Here is a 22548-nt window from a genome sequence, read left to right on the forward strand (position 1 = left end):
TCTTAAGGGCATTCGGGCATTCTACTGATCCCTACAGCTTCAGGATAAAATCTTAGCAGGATAAAAGCGTGAATTCCGCTCCCACAATTTAAAACACCTCTCACTATAACTTCTGTAAAATAATATATTAATTTTCGAAGCAATATGACCGTGTATTTTCGTTGAGGTTTTTCAGTTATCCCCTCTAGTCTTTTTGGAGTGAAAATTAGTGAAGAATCAAGTGGTGGAATATTCTCAGTGCATAGAATTAAAACTAATCAAGAATGAGGGGTGAATTAAGTCCACAATGTGGAGTGAACTACTTCCCCAGCAACCTGATATATATATATATATATACGAGGGCTATCCAGAAAGTAGATTACGTTTTGGAATAAAAAATCAACAAAGTATAGGAAACAAATTTTATTATATACAGATGAAAGCCACACACAAATACTACTTTTCGACATAGTCACCATTCAAATTAAGGCATTTATCGTAGCGATGTACGAGCTTGGAAATTCCTTCGTCGAAAAATTCGGCCGCCTGCGACTTCAACCACTTCGTTACCTCTTCTTGCAGCTGTTCGTCGTCATCAAAACGCTGCATAGCCAGCCACTTCTTCATTGCTGGGAATAGGTGGAAGTCGCTCGGTGCCAGGTCGGGACTGTACGGCGGATGAGGAAACAACTCCCACTGAAAAGATTCAAGAACTTCACGCGTGACATTTGCCGTGTGGGGCCGGGCGTTGTCGTGAATCAACAAGATCTTAGAGCTCAACATTCCTCTGCGCTTGTTTTGAATTGCTCTTCTGAGGTTTTGCAGAGTTTGGCAATACCTTTGAGCGTTTATTGTAGTGCCTCTTTCCAGGAAGTCCACCAAAATCACACCTTTTCTGTCCCAAAAAACAGTCGCCATCATCTTCCTTGCCGACATTGTTTGCATGCATTTCTTGGGTTTTTGGGGAGAACCTGTGTGCCCCCACTGCATTGATTGCAATTTCGTTTCACAGTTCACGTGTTTCACCCATGTTTCGTCACCAGTAACGATGCGATCGAGTAAAGAGTCACCATCCTTATTGTAGGCGTCCAAAAAGTGCAACGCTGCAGCCATTCGCTGATTTTTGTGGTCCTCTGTCAAGATTTTTGGAATCCATCTTGCACAAAACTTGTGGTAACCAAGCTTTTCGCTGATGATTTCGTGCAACAAACTTCGCGAAATTTGTGGAAAACTCAAAGAAAGTTCCGTTATTGTGAACTTTCGATTTTCACGGACTTTAACATCGACTTTTTCGACAAGTTCGGCAGTCACTTTGCTGGGTCTCCCACTTCGATCTTCGTCGTGAACATTGGTTCGGCCATTTTTAAATCTTATGACCCACTGTCGCACTCCACCTTCAGTGATAATGTTGTCCCCATACACTTCACACAGCTGCCGATAGATTTCTATCGGTTTACAGTTTTTTGCTGTCAGAAACCTTATTACTGCACGCACCTCGCAGCTCGCGGGATTTTCGATTAACGCAGACATTTCAAACCGTCACAGTATCTTAACGGAGCACAGCACGAACCTCTCACTAGCACGGCTAGATGCCGACTGAGCTGCGCAACGCTCTGACCCCAAGATGGCCGCGCTAGCCCCGCCCCTAGCGGACACAGACGAAAACGTAATCTACTTTCTGGATAGCCCTCGTATTAGGGTGGTCCTTAATTACATGGCGAAATTTCTTTTTCCGAATTTCTTTGCTCCCAACCCCTAGATTGATTCCATGTCAGATCCAATTTATCCATGAAAAAAATGAGCTCAATCGAAGAATATTTAACCGACCCCCAAGGGACTTAAAGTTTGAATGCATATCCAATATGTTAATATATAGGAAAAATCTGGAATAAACCCTTCTTACTTTAAAGCGGCTGAAGGGAAAGGGACCAAATCTTGGATACAGGGATTGGAAGTAATCCACATCTAACCCTAAGAAATAGCATGATGGCGGCCATTTTGAAGTAAGCAATTTTGTATTTGGACCCAAAATTTTAAATGGAAATGATGGCGCATTCGTATTCTTTGCGTAAACAGCGCGAAACTGACTTCGGGGATAATGCCATTGCATTGCATAAATTGTTTACACTTCATAAAAAAAGTACAAATTCAACAGCACTGTGTGCGAAGAAACTAAAACAAACAATCGCATAGGAAAACAATCGTACTTTCTCGAAGCCTTCAAACAAACTGACTGAGCTGAGCATTGCTGTTATCGTTTCAGTGTTGCCAGATATGCATTTTACTAGTCCTCTTTCTAAGAGATAAATAACCATTCTGAATATTTTTTTCAGTGATAAATTGGAACATATTGTGTAAATTATTGATTAGAAAAGAATCATATCTACTTTTTCTTGCACTACAGAGAAACGAATGTGCATTTCTTTCTTTACTTTATGGTTTAATTCAAATAAGGGAAACTATTCAACAATCTTATAAATCTGCAGCCCGTACAGAGATATAAACTCACAGAATATTAAGTTTTATTACTTCGGAACTTTTATTTTCCATAGTTGATAATCATTACATGTTTAGAGATAAGTGGAAAATAAAGGCAGACGTCTGTTTGTCGTCAAAAGCTACCTCAAAATGACATATCATACGAGGTCATTTCTATTTAAAATTTTGTGCCCGAATCCAAGATGGTAGACATAAAGATATGCCTCATCTCGGTCACTACTCAGTATCAGGTATGGATCTACTTCTACAACCTCTATCCAAGATATGATTCCTTTCCCTCAGCCATTTTTAAGTTACAAGAGTTTATTACAAACTTTTGCCATACACTATACATTGTAAATGCATTCAGATTCGCTTGGGGGTCGGTTAAATATTTTTCGATTGAGCCCATTTTTCTCACAGATTAATTTGATCCGACATGGAACCAATTTAGGGGTTGGGAGCAAAGAAATTCGGAAATCTAAAATTAAGGACCACCCTAATATATATATATATATATATATATATATATATATATATATATATATATAAATTGTCATTGTTCTAGCAGAAGTAACTTAAGTTGAGAATATTCAAGGAGTTGGTGGTGACTTCTGCCAGAACGACGACGATATATAATTCACAGAAAGAGAAGGAATGCCTAAAGTAAGAAGAAGTTTGGATTGGTTTTATGTTAAATTTATGTTTTTAGCTAGCATTTGTATTCTTCATATCCAGTTTTGGCCTTCTGCCCAATTTTCAGAGTTGTTTAGACATGGATTGTGTGTTCTAATGTGTTTCTAATCTCAATACTACTCCGTGTAATTTGGATTCTCTAGTCGTCAAACATTTCAACTTTCTTTTGTATGTTCTGCAGGTATAATTAATGATTTTAGTTGAGTTGCAGTTTATTGTTGATTAGAACTAAACTGTGCTTCTGACAGTCTTTCTCATTTTATATTAAGTAATAGCGATCTCAAAATATTAAATTATAGGTTTGTTACTTAAATAGGAAGACAGAAAAATTAACATATTTGGTATAGAATTCCAGTTGACAAGTTGAGTACTTTGATTTGCTTCACAGTACCAAAATGTTAAGTGCAGATCTCAGCAATGTCATGTGCATACCATATTTGTTACTTTTATTTACAGTAAGAATATATAAACGAAATTCAAAGAGTAGAAAAGTGTGACTGGGCAAATTATACTAGCTACTACGCTACCCATTCCGTCCATAGAGGGACCAATCATTCATTTTCACTCTTGAAATCAAATTCACAAGGTACACACCTGTTCACAAAAAGCTGGAAACTCGTTCAGAAACTAAGTCCGAAAAAGTTAGCCTAGATCCGCCACAATTCCCGCAGATCTATGCATAGGGAATTGCATGTTCCCGCTATTCTTTATATAGACACTAGCTGCTAACCGTATTATCATCCGAGCGATGTGAAAATGTAAAAACAAAATCAAACTACTTATTTCTGAGATTAATATTAATTGCACACCTCATGCACAGTTCCAATATGCAAAATCAACCATTATCTTAAATAGAAATTGCTGAAAACAACAGAAAATGGATATTTAAACCTCCAAGTAGGAACCTGTGCTTGGAGCGATTCTATTATCAATATTATAACACAATCTCTTGTAAGTAGCGTCTGTGGTCAAGCAGGTTTAGTACTGTTACTGATATTTCTGAAACGAAAGGCGACGGTTCGAACTTCCGTGCGGTAAGTTAAAGTTTTTCTTCCTTTTTTTAAATATATGAGAACTTTTTTATACTGTGAAGGGATTGGATACACATTATCCGACGAACTGTCACTTTTCAAATCCCTGTCACATTTACTAGCCCGCCATGTCCATAATTCATATACGAAAACGCTAAAATGAGAAATGTGAACACAGTTGAATACCTAAAACCACACGTCCAACATGAAAATTATTCATATATATATTTCGGGGGACTTTGCTAACTTCATTCTTGGAAATGTGAACATTCTACAAGATATTTCATTCACTTTACAATATTTTATTTGAATAAACGTAAAATTTCGGAGGGGTGGGATCAAGCCCGGAAGTCCCCTAAAATACACCTATATATATGCTTGTATTTTTTTGCATTACAAAAACTTAGGGTACCTCATAATTGGGATTTTTATAAAGCAATTTGAACAATTATTTAGAAAATATGTACTGCTTAAAATCGGATCAAAACGCAATGCCAGTAATCTGTGCATTTATTTACATTGAATGTGTACTTGTTTTATACTGTATAGCATGAATATTAGCTGCTACATAAGAAACAATTATCTATAATTGAACTTAAGTAGGAAATCGATATAGTTATTATAAGAAGAAGCTTGTGAAAATGAAGTGTATAATAATGGTTGATCTGAAATAGATGTTGCATAATGGTGTAATTGGTTACCCCGCCAGCTTTGGAATACTGGGCTCTTCAAACTGTCCATCCTTAGGGATGCGCAGAGTCGAGTCGAGACAGAATTTTCCTGACAAAATTCGAGTCGAGACATAGCTCTTCCAATAGGAAAATATACATTTTTCGAGTCGAGACATCAGTTTTACAGCATATTGTCGAGACGAGACGGCCTCAAATCTTGTCTCGTGCGCATCTTTATCCATCCTACCTAGATAAAATCAATTTTGGATGCGAATATTCAATTTCTTTTAACGATAATTGTAATCTACGATACAGATTGAAGTAAGATATTGGCTTGAACTGCTATATTACCCACTTAACCTTCGTATACTGCAATTATATCTGATTGTGGCATAAATATTTATTATTATTAGAATGTAAACACTGAAGAATATATATTAACACACAATGAGGAAGAACTCAATGCGCGTAGTAATTAACAAATTGGTTGCAAGTTTATTTAAAATTAACTCGCTTGAAATCTAAATCATCATTATTAAAAAGAAAGCAAGAGAACCGTTTTGTTAATTTGGACATATTATAAGAGATTGAGGAATGTGTATTTAATCGAACAGAATAAATGAAACTAAATGGAATGGCATGTGGAACCGAACTTGAAAGAGGATAGGATATGTAAATGAAAAATGAAAGAAAGCATTGGTTAACAGCAGTAGTCACTACTCATACAGTAAAATCTACCCCCCCCCCCCCGAAAAAAAAGTTCAACAATTCTGAAACATAAGGGCGTCACATTTTCTTCGTTTCCTGACAAAATTGAAAAATGGATTTTGCATCTTGTTTGTGTATACCCCTTCAATATAGTTAGATAACAAACCAAGTACGGTCGACTGACTAGACGTCAAGTGAGTGAAATTTATATAGGAAGTTTCCATACAGCGTTCACTGAAGTGACGCACACGTGGTGTTGAAGCTTCTGGTAGGTCCTGTTTTGTAATGGATTTTAGGTTAGTGATATTTTTTTATACGTATCAGAAAGCTCTTTAACTCCATACTAAAGGCGTGTCGTATGATTTATTCAAATCGTCAGGTATTCGGACAACCATGAGCCCAATTCGTTTTGCTTCACTGCTCACAAGTTTAATTTGAAATAAATTCTTACTTTTCCACGGAAACACAAACTGTTTTAATGCTCATTTTATTATGGGTGAAATGTATAATTCTGCAAGTAATAAAAATTTACATGTCCATCTCCGAGATTCGATCCCTCGTCCTTTGGCTCAGCAGTTCGACACATAGACAACTAGACTAATTGTCGTTGTGTAACAGCTTGCAGAAAAATCGGTTTGAACTGCACGAAGGAAATCGAGGGCATTGATTATAGCTGGATTGAGGCAACTACCATGTATACATAATTTCGAAATACTTTATCCTTAAGTATTACAATGATGAATTGTTTCTACAGTACAGTTAATAACGGATCAACATATCTTATTACACTTAAAAGAGGAAAATACAGATTTACAGAATGTTTTCGATTGTGAACGTTGGATTGTGGGTTCGAACCTATCATCTTTGGTTTACTGTTTCCCGAAAATACTCGAAGTTGATCTTAGGAAATGTTTGCCTCAAAAGACCAATATTACACAGTCCAAATTCAAAAGATAGTTCTTATAGCAACTATAGTGATTTCCTAATTAAATTTAATTTAGAGTTACCCCGTGCCGTAAGCGACGGTGGACCATCGATGGGTAACTAGCGATCTCTCGCCAAAAATTGATGGCCCCACTGCAACGATCCACGGTGGCCCCACTTCTGTTTTGAAAATTATAACACCAGTGGGCCACCGCTGGCAGAGACGCGACGAAATGCCAATGAATTATAAAATTACTCCACCAAAATATGTTAAATAGCCTATATGCATGATTCATTTACATTGAGATAAGTCTAAAAAGCACTTACAATATATATATATATATAAAGTTCTCCCGGAATTGCGCGACACAGCAACCTTGTGATGTAGAAACATGGGTTACTCTTGACCCCGGAGCTCACTTTAGGTACATTCGTCAGATAAAACAAATATATAATAATAAACGCATGCACATGACTAGCGATAAGTTGTTTCGGTCCCTCCGATTCTCCGCGACGAATCAAAAGACGGACCGAAAAGAAGTCATCGCCTCTACGTGGTGGTAACTGCAACACCCCTACTCTAGAGGTCTGTTTCGACTCGATGAAACCCTGCCGCCAGGGACACACTAGCGGCAATCTGTCGATGCGTCGCTATATCGACGATCGACATTTACCGGCAAGTGGGCCACTAGATATTGGTGACGTTAACGGCATGGGGCCAAGTTTCATCTCACAAATGTGAGATATTCTAGTTTTGGCATAAATTTTAACTCCTCTCCTCTGTTAGGATACGCACCTTAATAAAAATGGCGTGACAACAAACCAGTCCGCGCATGGCACTCTAAAATGTTCTAGGAGGGGCTATCTTCAGGGTTGCTATATATTATTTTTGGTATTTCTCTTTGTATACATTTCGTGAGTCTGAGGGCGACCTACCCTGTCCCCTTCGGGTGCCCATGAGTCAGAGGTAGGTGAAAGTGTTAACTAATAAAAATCATTTCAAACGGTTAAGACATTTTTTGTTTTGATAGTCGACGTCTTTTTCATTTATATCCTATGTAGACAGATACAGATTAATAGCATTATTACTGTCTTATTATTTATTTCATTTTTATCATATACTTTTCTCAACGTTTAAGTCCTTTAGGCTAAAGAAGACGGGTGATTCATGCAAATAAATTATAGTTCAAGTAAAATTTTAATGAAGCCTTAACGGAAATTGAACCCGCGACTATAAGACCCAACAACGAACGCGCTAGGCATTAGATATTAAAACAAAACTGACTTACCGAACGTTCCTCAGTAACTTTTTTTTTTTTTTTGTGTGTGTGTAATTGTTCTACTCAGTTTTATAGTTTGAGCAGTACCTCTTTAACAACATGGGCACGAACACAGAATTATCACAGATAGGTAAAAACACAAGCCTCTCCCAGCGGGAATAGAACTCGGTACCCCGTACACCAAAGGCACACGTGCTAACCACTGGACTATCTGTGTAGGGTAAACAAAGGAGCAGAAATAAATATATATCGCACATTCCGACGAAAAGCAAACGTGTCAATGAAAGCAATATTAAAGGAAAAATTAGTGAGCTCTTGAAAGAGCTCGAAGGTCACCTGGGTATGAAGACAGATCTTTATTCAGGTATTAATATCTCGTATAATCGCCGTTAGCTTTGATGACGCATCTTAATCTTCTTGGTAATGAGTTAACCAAGCTAGCGACACATTGATGTTCCTGTGCTATTTCTTCCCACGCGTCAGAAACTAGCTCCCAAAGTGCGTCAGCTGTCCTTGGTGGGGGATTAGGCCAATTTTCGTATAGAGTTCTTGTAACTTCCGCCCATAGATTTTCCATTGGGTTCAAGTCAGATCCTCTTGGAACCAGTCGACTAGCTCAATATTGGGTTCCTCTTGAAACCAGGCTTGAACTAGATGGGAATCATGTATTGAGCTATGATCTTGTTGAACTTCTATAATGCCGTCTTTAAATAAATTTCTCGCAGCGGGGAGCAAGCCATACTGCACAATATCCAGATACTTCTGGCTGTTCAATCGGCCTTCTATACGGTGTAATTCACCAACTGTATCCTTACACAGCCATCCCCAGCAGTGAATAGTAACATGCCCCATTCGATGCGTTCTGTGCATGTACTGTGGATCGTAACGTTTTCCTGTGGGTCTATACACAAGTCGAGGACCATCATTTGCTGAAGAGAATATCTTTTCGTCTATGAAGATTACATGATCCCAGTTACGACCAATATTTGCCTCAGCAAATGCTAGTCGATCAACTTTATGACTATCCGTCAATTGCTCCTTACACGTGACTCGATATGCGTGAAGCCCTGCATCTTTAAAGCGTCGTCGAGCGGTGAGAAAGGAGCGAGGAAAACGAGACGCTATCACTAACTGCCGGGATGACATGAAAGGATTGCGACGGCTTATATAAACTAGGGCCCGATCTTGTTGTGGGGTTGAAACCCTTTGAAGACCAGTGCCAGGTTTTCTAGACACATTACTTGTTTCTGAGTATTTCTTCCACCAAGTATATGCTGTAGAACAGGGAACACAAAGACGTTCGCTACCTTGTCTCACACTCATACCACCGTATTCAACAAGAGCAGTAAGCTGCTCGCGAACATTCTGACCACGATGAGCCATGACTAATGAATGAATTTGCAACTGTTTGCCTGTAGGTGATTTCGTTACTGGTAGGCTTAAGTGGAGAAACTCGTCGACTGCGACAAGACATACGTCATGTTTTCGTAGTTCAGCATGTTTCACGACAAAAAGTGTTAGAGTTGTGTGACACACACACACACACACACACACATATATATATATATATATATATATATATATATATATATATATATATATATATATATATATATATATATATATATATATATACATACAGTGTTGGGAAGTAACGTAACGGTAACGCGTTACAAATTTTTAAGTAACGTACCTAGTTTGCGTTACTTTTTTCGCGTTACATTTCGGATGAGTAACTACAATATATGTATATTTTTTTCGGAAACAAATGTTTCTTTCCTGTAAGTGAATTTCTCAGAATGAAACAATCGAGCATGAACTACGTATGTCAGTGACCGACAGTCACAGACACACAGAGAAACAAATAAATTTGTAGTGTCACTTGCTGTTTTTTGAAGATGAGGAAAACCTTTGGGAAATCACGTGTACTGACGCAAGCACCTGGAAGATTTTGTCGTAGATTTTGACAGCTCCAAATCAATACATTTAGTGAATGAACTAGGAGTGCAATGATAACGGTAGTCTATTTTACTTTGATTGGTGTTGTTTTTATAAAGATAGAGAACGAAAATATTTTACTATTCGAACATTTGAAAGAATACTTTTTTCTTAAGAGCTGAGGATGATGGTGGACAGAATTTAAAAGTGAAGTGTCGGAAGTGCCCTGCGGAAAATATTTATCAACAACTAGGGTGCCATAATTAACGATTTACAGTAAGGGGTTAATATAAATAAACTGTTTTGATGAGCAGGCCTACTTTATTACTAGACAATAGTTTGCTGATGGTATGTAATATTGGAATTCTTTCAGACCAGTTTGCTTATACTAGAGTCCCGTTGATTATAGAGTAGTGTAATATTTCTCTATATTCTTTATTTTTAATTTTACATAACAACATTGTTATTATTATATAATTAGTTAAGCAGAATAATTATAAGCAACAATTTTTTAACGCATAGGGATGAGCACGAGTCAAGCTAAAATTCGACTCGACTCGAATTCAAGTCGAGTTTCGAGTCAAGTCAAAGGTAATATCCTCGAGTCGAGTTCCGAGCCGATTCAGTTTTTCGCGTCGAGTTTCGAGTCGAGTCGAGTTTGATAAATGGCTCATTCGTTTTAAGTCGTCTTGAAATCATGGCCTGATTACACTGGAAAGCGAAAGCCATGAGCAATGTAAGCTAAACAGTAATATGGAATACGTTTAGTGTTGCTCACGAGATGGGACACTGCTTGCATCTCGTCTCGTCTCGATAGCGAGACCACAAAAGATTTTTTATAACAAGCTCAGCTCGGCTCGGCTCAACTGAGATGGCTCGAGCTGGCTTGGTAGGGATGAGCCATTTGCTCGGTTCGGCTCAACTGAGCTGTTGGCTCGGTTCACTTCTCGGTTCTGGTCGATAGTGAATGAGCTGTGAGCCGAGCTGCTCGAGTCGTTGACAATTCTAAACCCGGGCCGAGTTTTGAAGATATTTGGCCAGTGCCCTGTAACTTTTAACAGTGTTCGGCTCGAGCCCGAATACTCAACCTAGACCCTCAACCCAAATTCAGAAGCTCGTGAACAATGTCCTTGACTCCTAGACTTCACGTCTACCGATGTTGGCAATCAACTAGCTTTTTAGTATTCAAATACAAACTGCCTATCTTTCTTTTTATATACAGTGTTGTTATAATTATTAATAATAATAATAAGAAGAAGAAGAATAATAATAAGAAGAAGTTGTAGTAGTGTCATTGATAATAATTATACTGTTTATGTAATACACTTGAAGAATGTACTCGAAACTACACACCGGATTTGGCTGGAGTCGACTCGAAACTCGGCTCCAATTCGAGTCGAGTTGGAGGAAACTTTTCGAGTCGAGTTCTTGGGTCGAGCTCAAAGATGTCTCTTTCTAGTCGAATCGAGTGTCAAAAAAAACTCGCTCGCGTCCATCCCTACGAACGAGTAACGCAGTATGGCATTTTATCAATGTAACATTATATGAAAATGTTCATATATCAAGTAAAAATTTGTCCTTGCATTTACATAAAGCGATTCAGAAAGTGCAATAATAATAATAATAATAATAATAATAATAATAATAATAATAATAATAATAATAATAATAGCGGTAGTAATAGTAGTATGGAAAATTGAAGTCAATTTTTTTTCACATTTTTAAAGTTTCGAACCTAAAAGTAACGCGTTAGTAACACGTTACTTTCGAAGTAAAGTAACAGTTACTTTTTGGGAGCAAGTAACGCGTTACTAACGCGCAGGGGTGTAGCCAGCAGGTTTGTCTAGGAGGGGCCCGTCGTTTTTGAGGGGGGCCAGCCACAATGTACAAAGCCAAAAAAAGTGTTCCTCCTAGTGTTTTTGAGGCCTGAAAGAAAGGAAAATTTTGGTTTCCTGAAACTAAAAATACTATTTTAGCTTCTTGTTATTATTATTATTATTATTATTATTATTATTATTATTATTATTATTATTATTATTATTATTTCTCCATAAATTATATTCAAGGTAGTTTTTGGTATGCTTAATCAAGAACTACTGCCCGGGACCAAACGCTATACTTTTATGCATAACTATAACCAATCCAAACTGAATAAAAACATTCTCACCAAATTTTCCATCCTCTATGTCTTTTAAAACACTTGTTAAAGCATATAAAAATATACTGTACTTACAAATCAGTTTAGTAGCTTTGTTTTATGGCTGTATTTATAGTACCTTGTTAAAACGTTTGTCTTCAAACTGTCAAATATAAATCGCAGTAAATTGTGTAATCTGCTGTCACAAAAAAGTATCCTATTTTTCGATCGGTATAAGGAAGACATGCCATACTATATTTCGATCGGTATGGAAAAGCAATATTTCTTCATACTATTTTACCGTAAATTAATTGTCAATAAACTTTGTTACTTTTTAATGAATGAAGCGAGATAATTTTACTATGATGTTTTAAAAGCTGGTCATTTGGGGGGGGGGGGCAGGAAATCATTTGGGGGGGGCCTGGCCCCGATGGGCCCCCCCTTGGCTACACCCCTGCTAACGCGTTACATTTTAATAGAAAGTAAAGTAACTTGTAACGCGTTACATTTTTACAAGTAACTTACCCAACACTGTATATATATATATATATATATATCAGGAACATGAATAATTTACATTTTTGACGTCTGTGTTAACGTTTTCATACATAAATTCTGGAAATGGCGGGCTAGTAAATGTAACAGAGATCTGATTGTTTTTCCAAGCACTTCAAAGTAGAAATTTATATTTATAACAATGTTCCCATATATTTTAAAAAAAGAAGAAATAAAAAGGAACTCTCCGCACGGAGGCTCGAACCGTCGTCCTTCGCTTCAGAAATTTCAATCAGCATTACTAAACCCGCTTGGCTACGGAAGCACTTAGAAGGAAATGCGTTATAATATTGATAATTGTATCGCTCCAAGCGCAGGTTGAAACAAAGTTTTAAATAGTAATTTTCGGTCTTTTTCAGTAATTTCTACTTAAGATATTGATTGTTTTTGCATATTGGAACTGTGCATGAAGTCACTGGCGGATCCACGGGGAGGGCAGAGGGGGCGACCGCCCCCTCCAAAGGGTTTTTTGAACTTTCAGCATTTATCATTGGGAAATAGTAATATGTTTTTTTTTTTTTTTCCGATCGATACAATCTGTGTGACAAGCATAGCAGAATCTAATCAAAATGTGTGGTACTTAATAGTTTTAATACAGACATATTTGAATTGTGAATACTTCTCTCGCTAGTTCCTTGGGGCGGTCACCATAAGCCCCAAAGTAGCGAGAATATGATTCATTCGTTGGACGAACAGCTGTAGGAAGGAGGGTAAGATGGCTTACTCTGTACTAAAAATGTGTTATTGTGTCCTAGAAAAAGGATATGAAATGGATTTCGGAAATCCGGATTATAACCTCAATTATCTTTACCTTTAATAAAGAGAAATATAGAAAAGGTCTCTGGATCTGAGAGGAGACTTTTCGGTTGGTTGATTGATTAATATGTATTTAAGTCGTTTGTCAAAAGCGATGCTTTACAGAACAAGAACTAGAGTTTAAAGTTGGATCTGAGCCACTGTAGTGTGTTCAATGCTCACTCACCGGGAATTAAACCACAGAACCTCATGCATCAAAGATCATAGGTACGTTCGCTAGCTACTAGATCAACAAAGAGAGCCGTGATTTTTGGGATTCAACACGGAAACATTAGGAAGGGACCAGGGATTCATTGTGACTTCAAGTAGCATTTCATCTTTTCTTGAGAAATAAGAAAAGCTACAAGCTGTTATTGTAATTCATACATAAAAGACGATATACTGAGTAACTTCGCACAGGCCAAACCACTTAAAGTCAGAAACTTGAAATTAGGACAGTAGATAAGATTTGTTACGTATAGTATCACTAAGGAAGGATTTTTTTTGGGGGGGGGGAATTCGAAGAAAGGAAGGGAGAATGGGGTGGAAATTATTTTAATAAGATGGTCATCTCTTCGAATCCGTTAAGACTAAAGACTTGAAATTTGGCATGTGGATTCCTCATTTAAAATAATTAACACGCGTTTCAACGTTTTTTTGATATAGTAAAACGGAGAAAAAAAGAGATGGAAAGAAAAAGTGGCTGCGATTGCAAATATTATAATAAGATATCAATATCTAAGGATCTTTGAAGGTTAGAAACATGAAATTTCGTATATGGACTTTCCACTTAAAATAATTCAATACGTATCCCAGATATTTTACCTAGAAGGGAAGAAAAGAGGTAGGATTATAATAATAATAATAATAATAATAATAATAATAATAATAATAATAATAATAATAATAATAATAATAATATGCCCATATCTCGGGATCTCTTGCGGTTAGAAACATGAAAGTTGGTAGTTTGATTTTTCATTTAAAATAATTCAACATGTATTTGAACGTGTTCTTTTTTCACTTAACGTAGAAGAGAAGGAAAAAAGGTTCATTAAAATGCCTTACGAGGTGTTTGAATTTCGTGACAGTTTTAGCTCAATCCAATTCTATATGAAAGACAAAAGGAAGAACGCGAAATATTGTGCCATAGTACCACGTAGGAGCATTTGCTATATTGTGCAAGGCCGTATGCCGAGCAGATTGGGAATCTGGGGGCGAAGCCCCACCTAAACGAAGGCTAGTATAATATACCTAGGTAATTTTATTGTTGTTGTAAGCATAACTATAATTATACTATGTTTCGTGGACCCCACACAAATATAGAGATAGATTAATTTTGTATTAATTTTTCTAACTGCTGTCCCGCAATTGTTACTCAAAATATAAATGATTAGAGCAAATTGTACTCTCTTTCGTTAAAATGAATGTTATTGTCAATACAGTATTTTCTTTTGTGCAAGTACTGTGCCAGACAGTGCATCTCATATGTTGCGGTGACTGTGTGAGACTGAATCATGACACCGCCACGCCTCCGAAACGAAAGTATGTATTTAATTAAAATCTACAGAAAAAAATACTTCCATTACAAAAAAAAAAAAGTTCCGCTCCCAAAGTGGAATCTGGGAACCTTTTTCACACCCACCCCCCTCCAGCCCCGGATACATATGAGTCCCATTCTTGTAAATTAAAAGTTCTGGTCACCTTGAAGCTACGCTCATCTTCGAGAAAGCGAACCGCCCCTCTCAAACGATCCTTCTGGATCCGCTAGTGCATGAAGTGTGCAATCAATATTAATCTCAGAAATAAGTAGTTTGATTTTGTTTTTACATTTTCACATCGCTCGGATGACAGTACGGTTTGCATCTAGTGTCTATATAACGAACGGAGGGAAAATGTAATTCCCTGTGTATAGATCTGCGGGAATTGTGAGGGATCTAGGCTCACTTTTTCGGACTTAGTTTCTGAACGAGTTTCCAGCTTTTGTGAACAGGTGTGTACAATCGCGAAGTGTCCCCTCGGGATTCGTGTAAAATTGATTGAAATGCAAAGTTCTCCGCGGCCCAATGTGTGTTGTACTAATTTTAGCGGCCCATACGGGTAATTTGCATATTTATGGGCCTTCATTTATCCGGAATTCAATCATAACGCTACTATAACGATCGGTCACAAAATTCCTTTTAGTTTCTTTAGATGTAAATGGACATGAATGTGGGCATATGCAAAAGAAAGTGGATCAAATACTGCTTCTCTGACACATGTTACCCACCGTGACCGCCATGTTAGATTCAGCTTTCGGTTTTTTAAATCGGAATAGGTGCATGTGATACATGAAATTCGTATAAAATTTTCTCATAAATTCACTGGTGTAGTGAGTTTTACCGTAGTTTGTACCATTTGGAAGGTATTGCATGTTAAATTATAGGCATTTCACGAATATTGAACCAAATGGAAGGCAGGGCCCCATGTCTATACGTAATCTTTTACGTGATTTATCGTTGACGAAATATTCTCTAAACGTAGATACATACAGACACACAGACATAAATACGGAAATGGGAGGTCTTCACTCAAATCTGCCCGTATCTGGATTTATATTAGGATTTTGATCGTAATACAATACTTCCTTGTTATAGTATAACATGGAAGTAATAACAATCACTCACATAAATATAATAAGATTATGACACCAATGTTGTAAAGAGTTTGTTTATACCTACAGTATTTTTCCAGTTAGAAATTGTTTTGTTTTGTCAACGTCAATAACGTAGACCTAAGCGTAACTGATATTACTCTGCAATGTCTATTCGCAAAGTACCTGCAGGGATTTAACATTCAATACCGTCCAAACGGTACAACCTACTGTAAAATTCTTTACACCAGTGAATTTCCGAGAAAAATGTGCATACAACCTACGGTAAAATTCACTACACCAGTGAATTTCCGAGAAAAATGTGCATAAATTTGATGTATCACTTGCATCTATTCTCATTTGAAAAACTGAAAGTTGAATCCAAGATGGCGGCCGGGGTGAGTAACATATGTCAGAGAAGCAGTACTTGATCCAGTTTGTTTTGTATATGCCCACATTCATGTCCATTTACATCTAAATAAACTAAAAGCAATTTGTGTCCGAGCGTTATAGTAGTGTATGATGGGATTCCGGATATATGAAGGCCCATAAATATGCAAATTACCCGTATGGGCCGCTAAAATTAGTACAATACGTATTGGGCCGTGGAGAACTTCGCATTTAAATCAATTTTACACGAATCCGAGGGGACACGTGTACCTTGTCAGACATTCAAACCAAATAGATTGCACCATAAATATTGTTACGCTTAGACAACAGTAGAGAAAAGGGCAGGTTTTAGAGAAAAACCATTGTCCAAATCACTGTACCAGTATGTTTTTTTTATGTAATTTCGTCACCAATTTTACCCATTTTTATTAGACTAGTTTTAAGTCTATCTCTGCTTCTAAATAGCTCTTCATTGCTATTTGAGTAAATATATTCCTGAAATAATGTGTGTATGAACAGTCACATCAAGAAATACTATTCCATTAGGCGTGTATAATCTATCAAGAGCGCTTACAGTTATAAACATAGTTTTCATAATCACATCTACTACAACCAGAAAAGCTGCAAAAACTTAAAATCTAATATCTTTTCTTGGAACTAATAGCATTACAGAAGAATTCTGAGTGACGCAGAAATACCTACAAGGACTATGTTCTGCGTTACAAATATTTTCAAGTATAGTTAGTTATTAAGATGAGTGTTTTGGCAGATATATATATATATATATATATATATATATATATATATATACTCTGATATTTTTAATCAACAATGTTGTTTTCGAAAATTCTATTAAAAATGTTTTTCCATCCACAACGTATTAATCTTTTTACGACAGTATATTGTTACGCATTTATTTAGACTCCTATTCTAGACAAACATCAATAACAAAATAAGTAGTAAAATACTCGTAATAGACCTGCTTGAACTATACATAACGTAGAACACTGACAAATCTTAACGACACATCAAAATTCGTCTTAATGTTCGCTTTTCTTTTTACCTTGTTTTCTCTATTTTTTCTTAAAAAGAATCCTCCATTTTTCATTTATTAGAAAGCCACGAAGAAAAGAAGACATTAGAGAGGGATAAGGAGATTTTTTTATGAAGTTAGTTGCATGTACTGTTGGATGAAGTAAATAAGAGAGACGAGAAAAGAAGTAGAACAGCACAGAAACAATGTGTGATTAAAGAGGGAGATGAATACTGTTTATAACCATGTGAAGAACACGCTGCATGAAGTTGATTGAGAAGGAATAAGAGATTTTTATATGGAAAGTAGGTGGAAATGGAAAAGGAAAGTAGTATGTTGTAAGATTTGCCAGGGTTCTTTGTTATGCATAGTTGTATAGATCAATCAGTCGTAGTCAATATATTATTTTGTTCGTTATTTTGGTATAGATACAAGTAATGTCTAGAGTACAAGTTAGATTCTTTGGTTTGTGTGCGTGTCTGTAGAGTTTATAAGAAAATAGCCAATCGTGGGTTTGTTGACATTTCGGAAGCTTAACAAATAATTATCCGTAATAGGCTAACGCGCATAGACTAGCAGTAATTTAAGAATACACAAGTTTATTTTTAAGATAGTATATGTCTGATTGCCGAAACTGCAACACAGTTGTTAAATATATAGTTGTAAAACTCTAGTATCTTTGAATATAGGAGAATTACACTCACATTTAAGTTGATGATTGTCAGAATGAATGAATGTCTCACATCATTCACGACCCACCCCCAAACAAATCCAATCTGACGTCTGCGATATAAACAGTATGAAGTTAATAACCCTTTTGACAACTACTTTCTTTTACTTATCTGTACAGGGCTGCACAATGTTTTCTGTTGTATTTTAATAGTTTAAATACAACCACAGTTACAATAGCATTTTTCCATGTAAACACTTAGCTGATCACAATGGACCGTGAAACCGCGGTTAGGATACTCTCAATTATGTGTTCGGGTGGTAGATAGAACGTTGATATGCAATTGATATCTACCTATTAGGGTGTCCCTTATTTTGGGCAATTTCGTTTTGTGATACGCACACCCCACAAATGTATTCTATGTGACCATAAACACGCATTAGTGAAATAGCAGCTCTTTACGAGAACGTTAACCCGTGCCGACTTGACGACAAAGTCATGAAATGGCGTTTCCACATTATAGTATAATTTAGAATTTCCAAGCGTAATAACGGAGAAACTAAGAGACAGAGAAACGAAACTTTGCACGAAGCAACTAGAGAAAGGGTGACATCTGTTCGTGTATTAGCAAACAGCACCGGATGAACAGTGTTGCCAACCGAAGACAAAGTTGTGTTTTTGTAAATTGAATGACCTAAATTGAATATCATCATTGGAAGCAGCAATGAAAATAAAGAGAAAAGAGATTGTAAAAGCAGATCAGTGTTGTAAACTTTTCGAGAAATAATGTATAATTGTGTTGGCGCACAGAAGGAGTGAGGTACTAACGTTTTGTATACCTTAAATGAGATATGACAAGAATTGTTTGCGTTGACTCTAAGTCTAGAAGCATCCGCTGAACAGTGTTGCCACCAACAGAAGAGAAAAATTGAGTTTGGAAGAGGTACAATAACTCGGAAAAGGTCACTATTCGCTTTTTCACGTACCTTTGCACCCTTCAAAAACAAACCGCGTAACTCAATTTGTATCACTCCGCGCACGAGTATTCAGTGATTGGTGCAGGAGAAAATGCTTCGTCTGTTTCCCGCAACATTTCTGCTTCTGCACGTGCATGTAATCCTTCACTGGTAACCTGCCTGCCTGCATGACCATCATCAACTATAGCGCGCGCTCTGCGTATTTGTCAGTGGTTGTGGCTGTTTTCTTGTTAAATTTAATATTTTTGTGTAAGATATCAATCCACATGTAGAGATGTGCTTTTAATTGAAACTAAAATGTTCTTAGTGTGATTTAAAAATACAATAATTGCTACCTAGGTTGAACAAGTGGAATTTCTTGGGGACTATTTTCTTATGGAAGAATAATAGTCATTTGGCTCATTGTCAGTGTTGCTCACTTCTGATTATATTTCGTTTTTTTTTTTTTTTAATCGTAGTCAGACTTTTAGTCAGTTTCAGTTAACTGGGCTGCAAATGTCCATTATGTTACCCAAAAGAAAAACTGAGCCCTTGTACTAAATTTCTGTTTAATATATTAAATGCATTACACTTCGGATAATTGGATATAAAAAGTTGTAGGCCTATTATTTTAAAGATAAGTAAGAAAGAAAGATAAAAGCTATTTCACCGATTCGAAGTAGCGTAACGTCTGATGTTAATTATGTATGTTATAATCAGGGGTAAAAGTGGATCTGAAAAGGTAGGGGGACGGTACCAAGCGGCATGACATCACGCCGTCCCCCCACCTATCCTTGCCCATTTTAATTTTTTAGGAACTGGGGGACGCCGTACATATTTTTACGAGGTCGGGGATGGCGTTCTCCCGCGTTCCCCCACACTTTTACCCCTGGTTATAATTCGCATATCGATTAAAAGAAACGATCGGGTTTAACCCTCTAGGGACCCCAAAGAGTGATATTTAGTGATACTGCTGCAACTATAAGAATCAATTTATTCTCGATTTTTATGTGTGTCCTGCATCCGTTTGGGATATACTATCTATTACATAATTAGATCAACGATGCGTTCGTTAAAAAAAAAAATACAAAAAATAAAAACATACTTGAAAATGTAAAAGCTCAATTGTTAAACTTGTATTTCAGATTTACGAACACAAAAGTATAAAATTGTACGAAAAACTGAATATTGTTAAAGTAAACAATATTTGATGTCAACAATGCTCATTTAAATTAGGTAAGCTTTTAGACATCAATAATAATAATAATAATAATAATAATAATAATAATAATAATAATAATAATAATAATAATAATTGAGTTACAATATATGCTGAGAAATTAAAATAATACTTGGGGTCGCCAAAGACCCCAGCTTTGTAAACAACGTTGACGAGTTAGGCTTCGTACGTTAAGGGTTAAATGAACATTTAAGAGTCGCAAGAATGATTGTCCGTTCTCAGGAGTAACAAAATATCTGAAAAAATCTTCAAGGGATACTAAAATTGTAATATATTCAATAATTAAACTCTTTCGCTTTTTTTTTGTTTTGTTTTTTAATGAACAATTATTTGATCCACATGTTCTCTTGCCTCTACTTGAGAGTTACGTAGTGATCCGAAACAGTTTTGAAATGGGCAGGAGTAAAGAGCATATGTTTTAGTAGATCTGCTAGTCAAGCTAATAAACATAGTAAGACAACAGAGACTAGAGAACATAGTAAGATCCAATAGCTCTAATTCTAATTTTCCATGTTTTCCCTTGACGCTATGGGCAGGCTAAATAAAATTTAGTAGTGATAGATGGAATATTTTGAACCATTAATGCGAACTCCCTGATATCAAAGGACGAGGATTTATCGTCAACCACGATTAGCCATGATTTGCAGTTACAGGGAAAACTTGAGAGATTGTTCAGCCCGGCTTCCAGGTATGGACGTCCGCAGGACTTTTTCAAGGGGGTAAAATACCGATTCCAGGGGGGGGGGGGACAAAAGACCGACACACAAACTCAGTCGCGAATACACAATATTTTGATACACGAGGGCACATAATACATAAAGTAAAACAACAGTTATTTACGCGCGTATGCTTTTTAACTACAGTAAATAATCTATAATACCAGATACTATAGTATTTAATATGAATATATTAAGTGTTACAACATTTAAGTAAGCAAATTAGCATGTTTTGACATGCACTTCCAAAAATCTTTTAAAACAAAGGGAGGCAACATCCCCTTTCCCCCATCCCCACTGAGGGTAGCCATGCTTCCTAGTGTTCTGTATCTATATTTAGGTCTATATGCTACTTCAAAGATTCAGGAGAAAGAAAATGAATCTTGGTAATATATCAGAAGTCCATGCCATTTCATTTTCAATCTCCCGCTCTTCGGTTTGTTTCTTAACTTGTTAGCTCGAGGTTTTCTATAAACTTTTAAGTCTGTTAGTTGGCAACATTTACACTCTGTCGTCTGCATTGTTTACAAGGGCTGCAAAGCTTCGTGAAAAAGCGAGTAGTGCTATATGCTTTAAAACCTATAATGCAAAGCGGTTGGAGTAGAACCGTGGTTATTTGAGGTCGCTAACTGACCGAGATATACGATATCTTGTAAAAGCTGACAAATAAGGTTCGTGAAAGGTGGCAACGCATAGCATAGAAAGGTGGCATGGTCTGCATAGCGGATTAGAATCCCAACAACCTGGTTAAACTATGAAAACAGCGTTCAATTTGCATGAGTTTATGTACTCGTGGGCTTTTGAGGACGCTGATAATCATGATGAAATCAAGAATAAAAAAAGCCGCTGCTGTGCAGCGTTGCCATCTTTTACAAACCGTAGTTATCTGCTTTAACAAGATACCAAATATATCTGTCAGTACGTGAGTTATCAATCTCACATAACCTCGGCTACTTCTATTGCTATTCTGCCTTGCATTATAGGTTTTAAACCATACAGCACTAGTGACCTTTTCCGAGTTATTGTATCTCTTCTAAACTCAATTTCTCCCTTCTGTTGATGGCAACACTGTTCAGCGGATGCTTCTAGACTTAGAGTCAACGCAAAACAATTCTTGTCAATATCTGATTTAAGGTGTACAAAACGTTAGTACCTCACTCCCTATGTGCGCCAACACATATTACACGTTATTTCTCGAAAAGTTTGCAACACTGATCTGTCGTTACAATGTCTTTTGTTTTTATTTTCATTGCTGCTTCCAATGATGATATTCAATTTAGGTCATTCAATTTACAAAAACACAACTTTGTCTTCGGTTGGCAACACTGTTCATCCGGTGCTGTTTGTCAATACACAAGCAGATGTCGCCCTTTCTCTAGTTGCTTTGTGCGAAGTTTTGTTAATCTGTCTCTTTTAGTTTCTCCGTTATCACGGTTGGAAATTCTAAATTATATTATAATGCGGAAACGCCATTTTATGACTTGTCGTCAAGTCGGCACGGGTTAACGTTCTCGTAGGGAGCTGCTATTTCACTAATGCTTGTTTATGGTCACATAGAATACATTTGTGGGGTGTGCGTATCGCAACACGAAATTACCCAAAATAAGGGACACCCTAATATATATATATATAGTGGCGGAATTAGGGGGAGGCTAGAAGGGCTACAGCGCAGCGCGGCAAATTTTTGAAGATGTGAAATAGTTCAAAATGAAGTTTGAA

At 36.7% G+C, this 22548-nt stretch overlaps 1 protein-coding gene across 4 annotated transcripts in view; it reads left to right on the top strand.

Moving 5' to 3' along the window:
* Bmcp (uncoupling protein Bmcp mitochondrial) overlaps window positions 1-22548 on the top strand; it is a 165925-nt gene that overhangs the window by 32834 nt on the left and 110543 nt on the right. The window contains exon 2 of one of the 4 annotated variants that reach the window (XM_081769230.1): window positions 17330-17552. The exons of the other annotated variants lie outside the window; for them this stretch is intronic. The gene's annotated coding sequence lies outside the window, so the exon portion shown is untranslated. The remainder of the gene's footprint in view (window positions 1-17329; window positions 17553-22548) is intronic. 4 annotated transcript variants of the gene reach the window in all.

Source organism: Thermobia domestica, chromosome 8 (assembly GCF_964235325.1).
Source record: "Thermobia domestica chromosome 8, izTheDome1.hap1.1, whole genome shotgun sequence".
Lineage (NCBI taxonomy): Eukaryota > Metazoa > Arthropoda > Insecta > Zygentoma > Lepismatidae > Thermobia > Thermobia domestica.